Source organism: Athene cunicularia, assembly GCF_003259725.1.
Source record: "Athene cunicularia isolate RWA chromosome 14 unlocalized genomic scaffold, athCun1 chr14_part1, whole genome shotgun sequence".
NCBI lineage: Eukaryota > Metazoa > Chordata > Aves > Strigiformes > Strigidae > Athene > Athene cunicularia.
This window is the reverse complement of record NW_020799118.1, coordinates 9,976,441-9,991,962: the sequence shown is the minus strand read 5'-3', so window position 1 is coordinate 9,991,962 and position 15,522 is coordinate 9,976,441. Positions and strand designations below refer to the sequence as shown.

Sequence of the window (15,522 nt, the reverse complement as noted above, 5' to 3'; positions counted from 1 at the left end):
GGCCAACTTGCAAGGCAATAAAAAAGATGGAGAAGGAGAGGAAGACATTGATCCATGTGAGTGAGCACAAGCACTGTGCAGAAGGAGGCTGCTGGTGGGCAGAGCTTGAAGTGAGGGACTGCAGCATCCTCAGCCCCACACCAAAACCCCACGGAAAATGTGGTGATGGGGTCTGACCCACTGTCAGCTCCTTTTCAGGCCTCTAGCACCAAGCCTTGATGGTACATACAGTAAGATGTGATCTGAGATGACTAATAGGAGTTTAAGTCCAGTGCTAAAAGCTGTCCCTGGTCAAGCATGAGACCTCCATCTTGCTACAGAAATGTCTGTGCACAAGTGTGTCCCCATGTTCCTGCTCCAGGGTGGAGAAAAAGGGACTTGCCCAGTCTCCCACCTTCTGCAGGGACACCAACTAGGGTGACATGCTGGTAGTGATTTGGGGTTAGATGGCACTTGCCTTTAAGGGAACAGTGCAACAGAACAAAGTTTCCTCTGGACTCTCCCCTCCTCCTTACCAGGAGTCACTTCATCACTGCCTCTCCATTGCACCACGTGCCAGGCAGCTAAGAGTGGAGTCCTGGGTGCCGCTTCTTAATTTAGAGAAACTAAATGGTTCCAGCTGCAAAGTTCCAAGCTGTTGCGTGCATGGCAGCTAGGTGAGGGCTGTATTGCAGGAGGGAGCAGGGATCTGCCACTGCTTGCTGGTGGAAGGCCACATCACTGTGCCTCTGCCTGTCCCTGGGGACAGCAGGCATTGCAGTGAGGCACGGGAAGATCCTGATCCAGCACAGCAAAGAGCAAAATGGGTCTGCAGTCAACATGGGTAAGATTGTATTGGTGTGTGCCTCAGTAGTGCATGGCTCTGGGCTTGCTACGCAGGTGTGAATAAAGCCCACTTAGGCAAAATAGTCTTTTGTACTAAATCCTAGACAGACCACCTGGTGCTGTGGTGAAGGACAGACCTTAGGGGCCTCCAAGATGTCTCCATAGAATTCACCTCTTCTGCCTAGCCCCAGCTCAATATCCTTGGCTCAGGCACAGGCTTAATAACCTCTAGCCCTTGCTTTGTTCACTCTTTTCTGGCCCATCAGGCTGTGTGGCACTGGGACATGAGGCACTGGCTCTCCAAGGCTGGATTTTAACCACTATCCTTAATATTAAAGCCAGAGCTATCCACCTGCATTGGTGTATGATGAGATAGTCAGGAGGAGACACAGCCTCCCTGGCAGGTTGCAGATGGACATTTGGCTAAAGGCAGCCTGGAAGTATTTTTGGCAGGGGGCTACTACAGGTCCCCCTGCTATGGACCAAGGCTGTGCCTGACACGTTTGCAGCCCAGCCCTAGGACAGAGGCTGAGTTTGTGGTGAGAACCCAGAAATTGCTCTGAGCTTGGTCCTCACCTTCCTTTGAGATGGCTCACCTCTCCCAGTGACCATGGGGTGATGGTAGTGTTTGGAGGAGTGAAAAATGGTATCTTCTTCCTTTAGAAAGATTGATCTAAAATGTGTCATTGACTCATTCACTGAGAAGTCTCTTACGGCCACTTGGTGTTAAATATCGCAAACTTTGGCTTCTAACACACCCCGATGCTACTGCTTCATTACTTTATCAATTACTGTTCATAAACACTAATAAATAATCCTATTTTCATTCCTACCATTGTTTAAGTGGTCATTAATTGTGGTTTATATGCTGTCTTTGTGTATTTGTGTACGATAGCATCTTCATGATTCCTTGATTAACTGTGATTGATTGTGTATTTTAAAATCAATTAAAAGTTTCAGCACTAAAAGGTAGAGTCTTTAGCAGTAATGCTCTGAGACACTGCCATTTATAACGGAGCTATTATAGTGCTGGGATCCATTAGTGTGGCACACTGTAATCTTTATTTTCCAGATCTATGCAAATACGTATGTATGTGTGTGCATGTGTCTGCATTTCTTTTGTGCGAGTTATATGACTGGAAGAGGGTGCATGGTATGGGAAAGAGAGTCAGCTTCTCACAGGGTTGTTGGACCACAACAGAGTAGGCTGGCTTTTGTGGATGTCCAGGTATCACCCACTCTCTTCCTTAAGACACTAATGCAAGGGCTGGGTTGCAGGATCCTGTAATTTCCTTGCTGGCACGATGGTGCTATGTATTAGTTTTCTATTTGTAAAGAGGAGCTGGCTGCTAATACCCTCAGCTGAATGAGGCCACAAAGAGGGACGTGTGTTTTTCTGCACTGCTGTTCAGTGAATGCATCTGTGCCTTCCTTGGTGGGGTGGAGGTGGGGGATACATGGGAGGACAGGGGTGACACGTTGGTGGCAGTGCTGGTATGATGGAGGAGGAGGGACAGCCACTGCCTGGGCACCAGGGCATATGCCAGAGCACAAATCTCTCTGCCCTATAATATCATGCTTATATTAAATCAGTCCTGAGGCTCTCATATTGCTGTTGTGCTGGGAAAATGTGTGTGTACAGCACCAGCGGAGGAGGAAATGGGGTTAACACTGCTCTCTTCATGCTTCCCGCTTTGCCCTGCAAATGTGAATGCTTCGTGCCTATGCCTCTGTGCATACCAAAGCATCCCTGTCCAAGCAGCTTCTCCTGGCCCATGCAGTGAATTAGGGGTGAGGACACCATGTAAAAGATTTTGTGCAGGTGCTCTGAGGGGGAGCAAATTTCCCAAGGAGCCAGGGGGAAATAGGGCTCTTGTAATTGATCCCCTACTTGTCTCCCCATCCTCCTGGATGTCTGCCTGCTGCAATGAGCAGGGCCCTCCCAGCCATCTGCCAGCTTGGGCAGAGGATTCCTGCACACTAATCTGCTCAGAGACATTGTCACCCACCCCTCACCCAGCTGCATGCTGCGAAAAATGCCTCAGTGCCCCCAGTACAGCTGCTGGGACCTCCCGTTAAGGGAAATCACCAGTCTTGTTAAACGGTGGGGGGACCATTTTTTGTAAGCCCTGGAATGGGATCACACTGTCGTATTAACTCGTCTGCTGGCACTGATGTTAATGAAATAAAGAAATATAATGGTTCCAGACTTTTAAACTTCTTATAGCTCAATTTGCATAATGGCCACCACTACCCTGAACAGGAACTGATCTGTCGAAAAATATTGTTCCAGTCCTCTATCATTCAGCTCAATGGAAGGTGCAGATTGGCCCACAGGGGCTGTATTTTGCTGATGGAGTTTGCCTAGTGCCGAATATAAAAAGCTAAAATTAGGACACAATCCAATATTGTAAAAAAGAAATTGGTTAAAAGTTATAGATCAATAACTGTTAACGTGACTCTATTTTTCAGACAGACCATGTTTACTGCTGCTGGTGACGTGGAGGCAGGCTCCTTCCCGCTAGCTGAAGCAGCTCCGTGGTTCCCCCTCAGAGGAGCCTGCAGCTGCCAGTCGAGACTCAGCTGTCCTAGACAACCCTGTGGGCTTACTGTGATGCATGGAGTTTCTTGTGGAAGTTTGTTTCTTCCTCCCCTGGACTATGAAAAGTTGGTCAGGGCTGGTCCCAGCACCCAGGACTGGGCATTAGTCCTACCTCTGTCCTCCTGCATGACCCTCAGCATCAGGCTGTGAGCCTAGGAGTGATGCCAGTACCCTGGGAGCATCCCTGTGAGATGGATCATGTCTCACTCCTCAGTGCCCCAGATCTCCACTCCTTGATGCCCTAGAGCAACCCTACTTGGTGCCTTAGATTGTTACTCCTGGATTACCTAGACCTCTGCTCCTCCATGTCCTAGATTGCTGCTCCTTGATTATCTAGATTTCTGTTCCTTGATGCCCTAGATCTCTGCTTCTTGATTACCTAGACCTCTCCTCCTCCATGACCTAGACTGCTGCTCCTTAATTATGTAGATCTCTGTTCTTTGATGCCCTAGATCTCTGCTGCTTGATTACCTACATCTTTGCTTCTCCATGCCCTAGATCTCTCCTCCTTGATTATCCAGATCTCTGCTTTTGATGCCCTAGATTTCCACTCATCAGTGCCCTAGATCGCCTGCTGCAACAACCATGCCTCTCCCAGCAGATGACTCCTGCAGTGCTTTCAGCTCTTCAAGAGCAACTGGACGCTTTCACCCCTGTGGGGAGAAGGGCCTTGGTCTTGGCATGTGTCTGTCCCATCTGTAAAGTGATCTAAGCATCCCTCTCCTCCACCATGAGTATGTAAACCATGGTGCCCACACAGCAGGGACTGCCTCTCTCCATCAGTTTGTCTTTAGGGTGTGCAGACCCAAATGCTCAGTTACAAGACAGGGACAGGGCAGCATATGGGAGTGGAGAGCCAGCTGAGCATCACAAGCCAGCACGACAATGGCCTTTCTGCCCCCAGTGACCTTGGGCTTGCCTCAGATAGCTCATTACAGCCTTCCTTTGATCACTTGCCTCTCCCCCTCTTGGTGCTTGGGAAGCTGGAGAGCTTTCCTGACCAGTATCATCAAAAAGGACATTTTTATTTCCAAAATATACAATGTAATTAGAGCTGTGAAGGGAGAAAGCAGCCAGTCCATAAAAACACCTGCTCTGCGACAGTCTGTCCTGATTCTGCGGGAATTGGGCACAAAAGGCTCCTGGTTTTCAGTGGAAACTGGGCAGTTTCTCAGATATTGGAAATACCCCTCAGGTCCTAGCCAAAAAGGGGTTCTTCCACTGCGTGAGAAGGGTTTGGTGTGGAAATACCCTCACCTGCAGTCAAACATGTTTTGCTGAATTGGGATTCATTGCAAGCAAGGACCAAATAGCTGCAACCAGCAACACAGAGACCCTCATCTAAACCTTCATCATGCAAATGCACCTTCTGATTGAACGGTCAAATATCCCACTGTCACCCAGTCTTGCTAACGCACTTGCTGAACAGGGATCACCTCCAGCTGCCTAGGGCCCCTCCCTGGAGGCAGCTAGGCAGGTCCATCCGTGGCACAGGAGGAACATGTTTGCATCCAGCTGCCAGCTGTGGGTAGGGGCTGCCGAACAAACCAAGGTCCAGTCATTCCCATCTCCGCAGCTGCCCCATGAAACAGCTGACATCTTAAAAATTGATGGGGTTCATTTCCTGCTTCCATGCACTTACTTGAAGCACCAGCTCTGCCATTACCAGCAATGTCCACATTAATTACTATCATAACCCGAGTGCCTTTGCGTGCGCTCCCTTGTCTGGAGAGTCTGTCCCAACAGTGACCTGCATTTCTCTCCCCTCGAGACCTTTCCCATGACTGGGATTTCCAGTGCTGCTTTCTGCAGTAGAATAAAGCTGATGCTGGGATAGCCACAGGGGAGAAGGACAGGCAAATATGTCTGCTGACAGGTTGTCTCTGGCCCAGGCTTGCCTGGAGCATGGGGGTTTCCTTCCTCTCCTTCTCCCCTTGTCTCATTGAGCAACAGCATTGGTCCTACCCCATCTCTGGGGATTGGTCTTTTCCACATTGTTTAAAGGGTTTAAATGTTCACTGGGAGCAAGAGACTGACTCCATGGCTGGGTGGTGGAAGTTCTTCCCCTGGGACTGTTTGGAGTCCTTGCACTGAGCGTCCTTAGGTCTGAGTCCCGGGGACCAGCCTTCAGCCATCCACTAGTGAGTCCTGAACAGAAACCTCCAGTTTCTAAGAGAAAAAAAACAAGTCATGGAAAAATTCCCAGCTCACCCTAAACATAACTACTGGAGGATGGGGACAGGCCATTCTGGTCTGCTTTTCAGTGCCATGTGGACTGCAGAAAATTATAAATCTTATCTTCTCTTGCATAAAATGCTGATTATCCAGCGTTAATATATGCATGTCTTAGACTGTGAAAGGACATGCACGAAAGGGATAAAACACAAGAATTATGAGGCAATGGGAGCCAGCAACTTAATCATCAGTAAAGCTTCTTCAACATGGACTGAATAGTATCCAACCCAGGTATCACACAGGATAGTCAAAAGCCTGATCAAAAGGGTACTTTGAATACATGAACACACCAGAATCAGAACCCGGAGGAGACCAACAAGTACAAGGGAACACAACTTTCATTCAGGATACTTCATTCCTGCCTTTTGCTACTGACCTCAAAACCCCACAGGAAACACCAAGCCTAGAAACAATCAGAAACAGTTCCCCAGAAAAAGGTCTATGAATTATAGTGGGTCACGAGCTGAACACAAGGTATCTGTGTTGCATCAAGAGGCAGACAGTGCCCTGGGATATACAAGCTGCAGCATGGCCTACAAGACTCACAAAATCATCTTTCTTGTCCATTTAGGGGTGGTGAGATCTATGCTGGAGTACATTCTGGTATTGGCAGGTTGTATCAAAAAGGAGGTGGCAGTGCTGCAGGCAGCACAGAGGAAACAAGATGATCAGAGGTCTACAAGACATGACCTACAAAGAAAGATTGAAAGAACTGGGTTATTTAGCCTAAAAGAGATGATGGAAGAAGAGATGTGATAACAGTCTTCAAGTGCTTAAAAGGCTGCTAGCAAGGGGAAGAGAATAATCTGTTCTTTATGTCCATGGTGGGCAGGACAAGAAATAATCGGCTTAAATTACAGCAAGAGAAATCACATTAGACATCAGGACAAAAATGGCTCATGAAGCATGGCAGTGGGTTACCTGGAAGGGGTTCTCTTACTACAAACACACAAACGCTTTTTGGGAACAGGTTGGCAAACATCCATGGGGAGAGGAGATGTGCTGGGGCAGGACTAAACCCTCTCCATGCCCCTGTGGTGCCTTCAACATGATGTATGGTGGTCCTGGATTGTCCAACACGAGATCGTCCTGCAGCAGTCGCTACAGCTGGCTAGATGAATGTCAGACACTTCAGCTTGTGAGAATTTCCAAAATAGCAAAATTTGATTTTATGGCAGATTGGGGGCACAAGTCAACATTTTGGGTTATTTTTCTTGCAGTAAAGAAATACTCCAGAATGGATTTTTTTCTCCCGATCTCTTTCAGCCACTCTATTGCAACAAAAAGCGGAGCATCCCAGCCACACTGCATGGGCAAGCTGTAGTGACACTGTCCGAATGAAACCCGTTTGATAATGTCCTTGCTGAAAACATCAATGAAATCAATTTCTCCCCTCCAAACAATTAGGTGGAGTTGAATCACCAGTTTCTGAGTGAATAGACTTGCCTTGAGATGTTTTTCAACCAGCTTGGATGATTGTCGCTACCAGCGAGGCAAAAAGAAAACAAAAAAAGGGCTCCTTCCAACCCAGGTGTGCTCACACTGGGCAGCAGCTGGTGTGCCAGTGGCTAGTACAGGGGATCCACACAGGTGTCTAAGAGCAGCTCGATCCACTGCCACTCGGCAGCGCCTCTGCCGTGCTGCTGAGAGAGCAGCTTTGGGCTAAAGATTAAGAGATTCTGCGTTCTCAGGAGAAATTATTATTACCCATGAATTCCAAGAGCAATCCTTTATTTTAAAACCTGCCTCCTAATTCATTTTATATTTACCCATAAAATCTTGGCCGGGGTTTCTGAGAATTGCGGTCTTTTGTAAAGGCCAAGTTTTAAATGAAGCTGACTCAGCAGAAGCCAGCTTGATTGAAGCGGTGCCTATTTGAGTTTATACCAGTATTGCGCAGGGTTGAAAACAAAGAACCAGAAACTGGACTCTCCCCCACCTTTGTTTTCTCCACAGGTTCTTGGCTACGTGTAGCAAACCTTCATGCTGACCTGGAGCGCTGGGGCTGGTGAAGTGGAGGAGTACAGAAGGTAGCTGGCAGACTCCCTGTTGTGTATCCCACATTCTGTTGACTTAAAGTTTAGTGCAGCTGAGATGGGAATCAAAACAAAAAGAAGAAAAAGGAAGAAATAATGAAACAAGATGAAAACCCTGTAAGTGATTAATTTTCAGCCTCACTGCCCAGCATCAGTCTCAAGGAGCGGGCTGGGGATGTAAAATAATACCTAGCTTATTAAAATATCACTCTGTTTCCCCCCAGGATGCTCTGGGACAGTCAAGCCCTGTCCAGGGAAAGCTAGTCCCAGCTCACTCCCACACCACAATGAGAGCAAGCTGGGACTTGGACTGATTTTAACATAGCCCATGGTGTAAAGCCTGCTTCTGCCTTTCCATTCCCACCTTGCGATTGCCTTAGTCATGCCTGTGGTGCAGCCTGGCTTCTGGGCATGATGGCAACATGTCTTGCTTGTGTTCTTGTGGTGGTGCTGCCCCAAGCAGTTATTGCTTGGGAGATGAGTATCTCCTACATAGCACTAGAGCCTGGTCTTCATCCTCTTCTCCTCCTCAAAGACCTGGAGCTGGAAGGAGAAGATGGGTCTTGGAGGATGGCCAAGCTGCCTTGCAAATGTAGCACTGGGGACTGCAGTGGGATCCTGTCCCAGGTAAACCAAGTTTCCTTCACTTCAAGCAAAAATTCATTTTAGGCTCAAGGGAAAAACAGAAGAGTGTTGAAAGTTGACCATATTCTCATACCTTGGAGAGTGTCTGCTTCTGCTGTCCTTGCTGTTATGAGGCATCTGAGTGACAGCAGGGCTATGAAATACAGCCAAGGCTTTTTGACTTGACAGCTCATTCCATGTAGAAGGAAAGCTCAAAAGACAGTCCAGAGCTGCTTAGCAAGAGCAGACTAATAGCTAAGTACACAGCAAAAACCTAATGGGAACACCAGTATCTCCTAACTCCAGCTTCATTCGGAAGGCCAGGAATACAGAAGTGAGTCCATTCGTGTCCAATGGCCATAATAAAAATGTCAGTGTAGATGCCCAGACGGAATAATACCATAAATTGGCAAAGCAGCGGCTGCATTCATCAGCTCAAACAAGAGCTGGTTATCCATAATCCAGCAGTATCAAAGACCAGTACTTCATCTCCAATGTTATTGCCACCTTAAAGTATGGGTGGGAATGCTTGAAATTTGCCAGCAGCCCAAACAGATGTGTCACTGCTGCTGAGAGCCAAGGCCAGACAGTGATCCAGGGGTATGAAATGCAATTAATTAATTATAGCAAATTCTCAGAATCATTTGAATTACAGGGATTCAAAGCTCCTCAACTCCTAAGTCCTCTGTTTTCCAGAGGCAGCGAGTGGGGACATGCACCAGTAATGATGATCAATGGAGTTGGGCAACCACAAACCTGCATTTTGGCCACCCTACACCTGGGCTGGAGGTGGGGAGCAGCTTGCACTGGGCAGTGATTTGGGGCCAGCCCTGGCACAAGCCAGTGTTGTGCCCATTGGGTTTGTGCTGCAGGGACAACACACAGGACTCTGCTGTCTTCTCCTCCGTGCATGGGGTTTCTCTCCAACCTGCTGTCATAAGCGTAAAAAACCTGCCACCTCCCGTCCTTCCCCTGGGAGCCAGGAAGGAAGGTGGGAAATGCGCTGCAAGTCCCCAGTACCTCATGCCCACTCCTGCCACTCACAGCACCCCATCAGCTGTGCCTGTCATTGCCGATGGGGGTTCGCCACCATCGTGCCGATCCCCACGAGAGATAGCACGGCGTTATCTTCACCCTGCCGCTCACGCCGCCGCTGCTGCTCTATTTACCAGGGAGCGATTTGTGCAGGGAGATAACTTTCCTCCAGGGTCATATCCTGCCTTCCCCTGTGCACGGCGATGGGACTCCCGGCTGTCATGGGGCTCTGAGATGCCTCCTGGGGGGAAGCGCTGGGTGCAGGGCAGGGTTTGCTCGCCCCGGGGTGGCCCACAATGCAGTGGCTGCAGGAAGAGGAGCAGTGAGTCCCCAGCAAGGACCTTCTTTTTTTTTTTTTTTTTTTTTTTTTTCCCCATTTGAACCCCGTGGGCCTCTGAGAGTTGTGCAGTGTTATTCATGTAGCAGCTAATGAAGCTCACTCAATCCATAAAGATTTTAAGTCAGGGGTTTGATGTTAATTATGGACCAAAACATTTAATAGCCCGTTACACTTCCACGAGGCATTTTTTTAATTAAAAAATGATATATTGCACAAAAGGGGAAAAACGGGAGAGGAATAATTGAAGATTGTTTTATTCCAAAACGACCCAAGGCAGGGAAGGCAGCAAGGAGCCGGCGTGTCAGGGAATGTGATGGCAACACCATGAGCTGGGATATGGCAGTTTTGGAAGCTGGGGAGGGAGCAGCCTGATGCCACCAGGAAAAGGTGTCCAGGGAAGAAGAGAACAGCCTGGCTGGAGGCAGGTAAGTGGATATCCCTGCCAGGGTTTTGGCCACCACACTGGATTACCCTTACCTGTTGAATCATTTGCTTGTGCAGCAGAAGACTTTGTTTCAAATCCCTCTTTCTGAATCTCTATCAGCTGTCTCTCAAGAAAAACGGCCAAACCCCCAGGGTGGAAATTAGTCTGGAATAGGTCAGGGATGAGGAAAATCTGACATGTCTCGCTCTGACGCTACTCCGTTTTTCATTCAATATTTAAAGATGCGTTCGAGCAGGGGCTGGCTTGAGATGCATTCAAATAATCTGTGCAACATGAAAGGTCTTCAGCAGAGCAAGCCAGCACATCCTCTGCGCTGGGCAGTGCTGCCTGCTGGTAGTCCACAGGGCAGGAGGGCAGCAAGAGAGAGCCCAGGAGGGAGCAGCTCCATGTGTTATTTAGCTAACTCAAGACAGAAGGAAGAGAAGGGGAATGGAAACATGGCCCAGGGCTGCCCAAGAAAAGTTAGGGTGACTGCTTAAAATTGGAAGTAGCAGGAATATGACCCCCAAGTCCGTGGCCATGGACAGACCTGCCCGAGACCTCCCGCACCTCCAGCTCTGTGCCTTGCTGTTGTTCACTTCCCCCAACTCTACAATGGGAATAATATTATTCCCTCCTCACAGGGTTTTGAGATGCTCAGTTACTATGGTGATGGGGCCATAAAAGTACCAAAGATAGCAAGAACAATAATAATATCAGACATGGTAGGAGCCAAATAATTGCATTTAGGGCACGCACACAACACAGAAGGGAGAGCCACCTCCATGCACCACAGCTCTCAAACCCTGAAGACAAAACTTTTGTTATACCAGTGGGCTCACAGCCTACTTAAAGGGCTAATTTCCAATTCCTGCAACATCCACCCAAATGTGAGGAGCGGCCGCCAACAGCCACAGCCAGGACTGGTCCTACCTCTCCCCAGTGCCAGCCAGGAAGAGGGGGGAGCAGCGGTACCAAAGGCCCCTCGCCAATGCAGAAATTAAATCTTCCTCGCACCAGCGCTGTAACACAAAGTCCCTGCAGATGTTCGGCCGCCGCATTGTTTGACCAGCTGAGCATTTTGCCGCCCAGAGCAGCAAGCGTGCCCAGCACAATGCCACTGGCAGCTTGCTCCTTTGTCTCTACTGAACGTAGTGCTTGCCTCATTTTTTTTTTTTTTTAATTTATGGGTTTTTAATTGAAAAAAAATGTGTAACATCTGTGGCTGCTTAATAACACCTGTGCACAACAAGGCTGCTTTTCAGCCATGATTGTCAGTGTTCTCATCTGGGCAGTGCTGAGCCAATGCCACGTGGCCTCCTGTGAACTGCTCAGGCAAGAATGATCCTTGGAGGGTACGTAATTATCAGGCGATGCAAAACAAGATGCCGTGAAAAAAATATGAGAGATATCCCTTTTAACAAGGGGAAAGCTTGGAAATGAGCAGGTGATGAGTCTGTAATGCCTCTTCTGAAGAAATGCCTGCTGTTGCTCGCATGGAGAGCTGGGCTGCCAGTTCAACTCTGGTGTTACAGTCAGAGGAGGTGCAGAGGGGATTTGGCCTTCCCATCAGTACCATGGGCAGTGTTTGCACCCTAGTCCTTGCCGGGCACGCACCTCGAGGCTGTCCCTGGTTCTATCCCAGGAGTTGTCTGCTCCCTGATGAAGGCATGGCAAGGCTTGTTCCCCCCTTACACTAGCCCTTTCCAGCAGCCTGTGCCACTGGCAGTGACTTACTGCTCCGGTATTTGCTGAGCCCAAGGCGGCTGTCGGCAACATGACTACAAACTGCCCTTCTGCCATTTACACAACGGCTGTGCGAAAGCTGCAGGGATCCACCATGCGCATCCATGTTCTTAAGGAACATTTGCAGCATCCCAGATGTGGACTGGGAGGTGTCACCAGCCATGCCGCTGCACGAAGCATGGGGAGCCGCTGCAGCACTGGCACGGCAAGCCTGCCAGCTGTGGACCTCTCACCACAGAAGATGCAGAAGGCAAGCAGACCCCCCTGGGTGGCCAAAAGCCCAGAATCCTTCTCCTTCATCGTGAGGTCTGGAATCCCAGCACCCCCCAAGTAGTTTTTACCACGAGTAAGAGGATCCTTAAGTGCATTGCTGGTGTTGCCACCCAAATCCTCATGGTTTTGACAGCCTTGAATGCTGAGGCGGCTCCCACTGAAAGCTGCCTCCTTGCAACATCTCCTGGGGCTTGCTGCACAGGTGCTGATTGTAACAGTTTGGCTGTTCAGAAAGCACAAAACAACCTGGGAGGCTTACAGATGTCTCTTACATTTATACATGCTCATAACAAAGATGCTGGTAGGAAGGGTGGGCAAGGAGCAGGGGGGATGCAGCTCTGGCTGTGCCCAGGCTGAGATTTCTTACTTGCAGGAGCCTTCTTGCACAAAGGTTTTATCTACTCCGCACACCTCTGGGAAGCTCAGGCTGCCTTGAAATCCCTCTTCCCACTGTGACTTGGTAAATAAATAAAAACCTGTTCCCTGCTGAGCTCGGTACTGGAAACAGGGCTGCCAGGGCTGCAGACAACCAGTCTTCCCTGGGCTTCACCAGGGCTGGCAGGTAGAAAGCAGGGGCCAGAAGAGCCATTCAGCCAGGGAACAAAGGAGTGCCGGTGCAAATATTTCTGTGTCTAGCCCTTTGTCACTGTAGCTTGGTAACGTCCCTGTGTAACACGGGGTGTTTGGGCAGATCCCCTCCTTGCACATCCCTGGTGCAGTCCCCACTGTTCTTCCCTTCAGCACAGTGAGCCTCAACGTCACGCCCCCTCCTTCACTCACACTTCCAGGCAATGAATTCCCCTCATCTCTCAGAGTACATTAAAAAATCAATGTAATTACGCAGCAAACATTAATTATGATAAAAAAATGCAATTGAGAGGTATTGATCTGGAGGAGGGCTGCAAGCTAGCCACCAAATTACTGAAAACTAAGTCAGTGGGGCTTGAGGCCATGGGGACATGTGGCTGGTCTAAACAGCAAAGCATCCTCAGAGACACCTGGCTTGACCATTCTAGTCTCTGGGATTTTCTTTATTGGCTTTTCCAGCTTGTGGTGTAAGTCATACAGAGGAGTGGATGAATTTAATGTGCATGTAGCTATATCTAGGTGCCCCTAGTTATGACAACCAAATCCTAAAGGTTTCAGCATGATCAGGCATGGAGTAACCACAGCCACATCAGTGGGATGGTGCAGACCCTTCTCAGATGGTACTGTAAAATACAGGAACAACTCAACCTGGTAATTTACTCTCTGCAAAGTCATGCTCGTCTCCTTCTTCCCCAGTCTTAGACCCCAAATAGGCTCTTTAGGTATCTCCATGATGGACAAAAAAGAAATTGTGGTCCAACAGCAGAAGAAACCCAGAGCAGAAGTGTGGCTGGGAGCATCTTGCCCAAGTGTGAGGGACACAGCCAGCAGGAGCCTGGGTGGGTGGGATGAATTGGGTACACTGGGGACATAACCCCTGCAGGCACTGCGAGGTTGACCATGACCTGATATGGCTGGTAAGAGGACATGAACAAGAGGAAGGGACTTGCTTGTCTCAGCCTGGTAACCCCAAGAACATGGCTAATCCTGCTTGTGGTGCTGTCAAAACCTCATCCCCGCAGTGGGAGAGAGCGTGGGACTTGCATGGAGGTGGCCTCTATACAGATGCTTCTTCAGTTGGTTGCTGAAGCCCTCCAGGGGACAGGGCTCCAACACACTCTTTGTAGCCTGTGCTGGCTCTCAGACAACCTTGCTCTTAGGAAGCTTTTCCTGAGCATCTAACCCAAGGCATCTTGGCTGCACTTTAAGCCTATTACAGCTTGTCCAACCCTCAACCAATTGATCACAGTCATTTTTATAACTGCCTTTTCCACACTGGATGAATGTTACACATCCCCCCACCATCAGCCGTCTCTGTCCCAGAGCACAAACCCAGCTCCTTCAGTCCATCTTCCCGGGGCATGTTTTCCAAATTCTCTAAACTCCTTCAATTTGTCTGAATCTCTCTTAAAGTTGTGATGCCCAAACCTGGAGATATATGTCTCCAGCTGATGCCTCACTAGCACTAAATAGAACCAAATAAATTACCTTGCTGTCTTCCACTTGAAACTATTAATACATCCGCGGGCAAGATGTACCTTTTCTTTCCCTTCTTAAAGCATCAGGTTATTGTCTGCTGCTCAGTTTGAGGGCTACTCCACTGCTGGAGCCTTGGCTGCTCTCCTGCTGGCTTACTAGTTCTTCCCCATCTTATATCTGCGATTTTGATATTGCCTTCCTAAGTGAAACACTTTGCACTTGACTTTATTGAATTTCAGTGTATTGATTTCAGGCCATTTCTCCTATTTATCAAGATCATTTTGCTCTGAGGAATCTTGCAACAGCTTGTCTTGTATCTGCTCTGTTGACAAAAGGTCTTTAGTCCTCAGGGCTATCAAGCCAGGACTTTGCATTAGTCCTTAAAATAGTCAGAAAGAACCACAGAGGAGGCATGGGGACAGTGGAGGATGGAGACATCAGGCTGGCTCACACCGAAATGGCCCCATGCTGCCATTTCAGCCAGGCAAGGCGCAGAAGCAACAGGAGGAGATGGAACGAACATGATGAAAATGTTAATGGCTCCCTGAGGGTGAAGAGCAGGGATACCTGCCGAGAGATGCTGTGACTCTGCTGCAGCCCCGGGGACAGCCCTGGAGCCAGGAGAATGGAGGGGAGATGAGCACTGGGATATAATGTTCCCTTTTTCTTTTCAGGTCAGCATGTGATGAGCTGTCCTGCTCCCACCTGGGGGATTGCCAGTAGACCAGGAGAAACCCTGCAGCAGCACATACTAATGGCACTATTTGGGGACAGCAAAAACTGGACTAAGATGAAGACAGAAGTCCACCCTGGTGTGCACAAACCAGGTCAGATGGTTATTGTAGATGGTTATTGTTATTTTTATATTGTTGCGCAGAGGTTGGAGTGCTCTACTGTTTAAAGCAGAGAAAGAAGCTTGGGAAGCCACTGCTTGACCCATGGTGGAAGAAGCAGCTCCTAATGCTTCTGCTTGGGCACACTGAAGAAGCACAAGGCTTTGGGGAAGCATTATACACCTACAACAGCACCCACCTTCCCACTGCACTTTCCTTCCTCTGCTTCTCCCATCAGCTTGACATCACCTTCCCTGCCTCCTCCTCCTGTCCCCTAGGGCAAGCTGAAGTTCAGTCAACAATTACCCAGGTACTGGGAGCAATTTCCTAGAAAACTTTGCAAAAAAGCACCACAGGCAGAGCTGTCTCCTGATAAATCCCCATTCTTCCTCAGGGAGCAGGTGAAATGTCTGAACTTCAGCTGCAGGCACAGTGGGAGGTCTGGGGAAAGCATTGCAAGAGACATGCAAACAAATCGGGGG

The 15,522-nt window shown here is 48.8% G+C and overlaps 1 protein-coding gene across 7 annotated transcripts in view; it reads right to left on the bottom strand.

Annotated features, from left to right (window-relative positions):
• ELFN1 (extracellular leucine rich repeat and fibronectin type III domain containing 1) overlaps positions 1–15,522 on the bottom strand; it is a 101,436-nt gene that overhangs the window by 16,159 nt on the left and 69,755 nt on the right. Inside the window, exon 4 of one of the 7 annotated variants that reach the window (XM_026859006.1) lies at positions 7,602–7,751. The exons of 5 other annotated variants lie outside the window; for them this stretch is intronic. The gene's annotated coding sequence lies outside the window, so the exon portion shown is untranslated. Of the gene's footprint in view, positions 1–736; positions 5,234–7,601; positions 7,752–15,522 lie in introns of those variants that run through there. One more of the 7 variants, XR_003399469.1, reaches the window with a different exon arrangement.